This window comes from Leopardus geoffroyi, chromosome C3, assembly GCF_018350155.1.
Source record: "Leopardus geoffroyi isolate Oge1 chromosome C3, O.geoffroyi_Oge1_pat1.0, whole genome shotgun sequence".
In the NCBI taxonomy this organism is placed as follows: Eukaryota; Metazoa; Chordata; class Mammalia; order Carnivora; family Felidae; genus Leopardus; species Leopardus geoffroyi.
The window spans coordinates 21,138,657-21,142,281 of NC_059338.1; the positions used below are offsets into that span (position 1 = coordinate 21,138,657).

The window sequence follows — 3,625 nt, forward strand, 5'->3', positions numbered from 1 at the left end:
AGTCATTTGAATAAATGCAGACAAGTTGGTAGCTAGTTTTAACTGTTTTTTAGGTGCATTTTTTGTGCTGGCAATAGTGTGGGGTGTTCAGTAATCCGTTTTTAATTTACATTGTCACCATGTTTCTGGTTTACACAAGGCAGAAGCCAAAGTTAGGTTGTTTCTAGTTAGCAGCAAGCAGAGAAGCCAAGAAGAGGAGGTGAGTCAAGTCTGGGTTACAGAATATTCCACCATGCTCTAAGATCTGGGCATTGATGTGCCTGGGTGGTTCAGTCAGTTGAGCGTCCGGCTTCGGCTCAGGTCATGATCTCGTGGTTTTTGAGTTCGAGCCCCGCGTTGGGCTCTGTGCTGACAGCTCAGAGCCTGGAGCCTGTTTCGGATTCTGTGTCTCCCTCTCTCTCTGCTCCTCCCCCTCTCATGCTCTGTCTCTCTCTCTCTCTCTCTCTCAAAAATAAATAAACATTAAAAAAATTTAAGATATGGGCATTGAGTCTATTATGACAGAGGTTGCTCTACAAAGATACAACATGGGAAGGAATTGCAGGCTGAAGGGACAGAGTAGAAAGGCTAAGGGGATCAGATCCAGAATTCAAGAAAAGCAGGAGCAGACTCTCAGGATCCTGACACAAAGGGTGGCCGTGGAACACGGGGAAATCCACATAGATGGGTATCTCAGGATCTGTAAAAGGCAATTGGGCCCTCACAGAGGACAGATCACACATATCTGCTCACTCTAGGAGAAGGGCTATACTTCTTGGTGATAAAATGAAGTTTCTGGTTAAAAAAAAAATCAGTACTTTGAGAGGTTTCTTAAGCAAGGTGCTACCTACAAAGCACACAGAACTCACATGTTTCTAAACTTTTTAGTAAAAACTATGAGGTTGTAAACAAAAACTTGAATACAATATTTTTAAAAATTATTTAAGGAATATAGAGCTAAAATAATTGTGTTGTTAAAAACCTGTTAAAGACTAAGGAGGCAATAGCTGACATATTCACATCACATACTGTCTTTCACAGACTGTTTCAGTACATCTTTCTTTTCATTTTCTCTACTTAAATTAGTAAGCAGGAACAAGCATTTTCATATAGTACTTAAGTGTTAAGCACCATAGTAAAGGTTTTCATAATTTATTATCTAATTTGTGGTTTATTTAAAGTATACAAAAATATATTCTAAGTTAGTTCATTTAAGTATCAGAGGTACATAGTCAGAAATAGCTGCTGAATATCATTACAAAATCTGGTTTGAAAAGAAATACACTTTTGCCAGGGGATAGAAAATAAAACTATAGAGTTTGTGTTTCCATCTAAATAGAAAACTCTCCGTAGCAGTTAAGGTAGTAACTACTCCACACGGTCTGAACGCAGGTGGTTATATTTACAGACACATCAGAAAATCTCTCCTTTGTGAGAATGAAAACATTGGCCCAAACTGCTGCCAATTGGATACATTTCACTGAAGAACTCCCCAGTATCTATGAGTGAATTCACCAGTTGTTTATCATGCTTCTAGAATATACTTAAAAGTATTATGTATTAACTATATAAAGTATATATCATATTACATTAAAGTGTTATATCTTAATTATGTATTTTAAAGACCATATATTAAAATATATAGAATATATTTACTGTGAACAAATGGCAACAATCATACAAAAGAAGAGGATGCTCTGTAAATAGCTTATTTCTTAAACCACCACCACCACCAGTAACCCATTTCTAACATTTCATTATTCTATTCATGTAAAGAAGTTGAATTTTAACCATGCAAAAACAGTAAATATTCTGTAACTATGCACATTTGAACTTGTGTTACTTCAGTCTTAGCTGGGCTGAAATAGAATTGGAATGAATGTGCTCAGGAGTGAATAGATCACAATTAATCAAAGACAGCCTTTGCAGACTGCACCAATGAAAAGGCTCAATGCTCCTGTCACCTGCCCCTACCTGACGCCTCTGAATCTGTCGGGTCCACCTTTAATTCCTAGACTACCTTTTTCCAGAAAAATTAAAAATGCTTAGGTACCTGCCACAAATATCTACACTTTGTCCTGGAATTTTTCCGGGGCCATCTCATACATAGCCATTCTGTTACTCTTCACTCCATGGCTTTTTTGCTTCTCAGCCCTGTTGATATACAATTTTCACTCCATAAGAAGACGTTCATGTTGTATTCTGTTCACCAAGCTTTCCACTGGCATTCTTCCAGGGTGCTACTTTCAGAATTGTCCTGTCCGCTCCTTGCACCCAAACCAGGAGAAAAAGAAATCTCAGGCACAGTGCCCAGAGAGACTCCCAAATGTCCCGAGGTAGGGAAGGAATTGGAGAACTAGAAACCAATGAAAATGAGTGCTATCAGCAAACAACCTGGATCCTTCACAACTGATCCAAACTTCATCCTGGCTTCTAACCTTCAAGTTTGTCTGCCTTTTCTAGTCCCAAACTTATCCTCTACATTTGATAGATTCAATTTCTCTGGGTTTGTACCTCAAAAATCATGAAGTACAAGTAAAAATAATCTTCTGCCTTGTTAGGCTCCTAAATACCTTTTTTAAGTTTATTTATTTATCTTGAGAGAGACAGAGACAGCATGGGTGGGAGAGGGGCAGAGACAGAGGAGACAGAATCCGAAGCAGGATGTGTGTTGCCAATGCAGAGCCCAACACAGGGCTTGAACTCACAACACTGCGAGATCATGACCTGAGCCAAAACCAGAGTCCAATGGTTAACTGAATGAGCCACGCAGGCACCCCTAAATAATTTTTTAATGTTTATTTATTTATTTTGAGACAGAAAGAGATACAGCGCATGCAGGGGAAAGACAGGGAGAGGGGGACAGAGAATCCCAAGTAGGCTCCATGCTCTCAGTCCAGAGCCTGATGCTGGACTCAAACTCACAAACAGTGAGATCATTACCTCAGCTGAAACCAAGAGTCAGAGACCTAACCAACTGAGCCACCCAGGCACCCCTAGTCTCCTAAATACTTTAGGAAATACTCCATCAATCATATTCTGATCTCCATTCCTGCTATTTTGTTCTAGCATTCCTCAAATCCCACCATTCTCTTTCTCTCTCTCTGTCTCTGTCTGTCTGTCTCTCTCACACACATAAGTTTAGATTAGACATAGGATAAGGGTATAAACAATCTCACCATACTATGCGTTCATTAATCCTCATCTGGAGCTCTGTGTTCAGTTCAGATTTTAACAGGTATACTAACTGAAGAATAATGGTGAGTCCAGAAGTGACCCTATGAGGACCAGCTGAGGGAACTAGAAAGGCTTAACTAGAAAGGAGACCTCTCTAGACCCTTCCGTTATTACAAGTCCTTAGTAATTTGACTATTCTAAACAGATTGATTTTAATAGTTTTCAATAATTTAATAGCAAGTGCTTTCAGGCTCAGCCTATTTATTGGTATTCAGTTCTCTGATTTTTAAAAGGGAGGTTTCACTTTAAGCTAAACAAGAAAAACATTTCTAAAAGCCATTTTAGAAAAAAGTTTGAATATTACATTGAAGCTACATAGAGCTACTGCTTCCAATCATCTGATCGCTTCCGATGGGTTGATAATGTTAGATACAACCTCTTTATCAGCAATGCACTAGCGTCCCACAGC

General features: G+C 39.0%; 1 long non-coding RNA gene across 1 annotated transcript in view; it reads right to left on the minus strand.

Moving 5' to 3' along the window:
- The window catches only part of LOC123586740, a 360,359-nt gene that overhangs the window by 245,475 nt on the left and 111,259 nt on the right, over positions 1-3,625 (minus strand). The window lies entirely within an intron of this gene.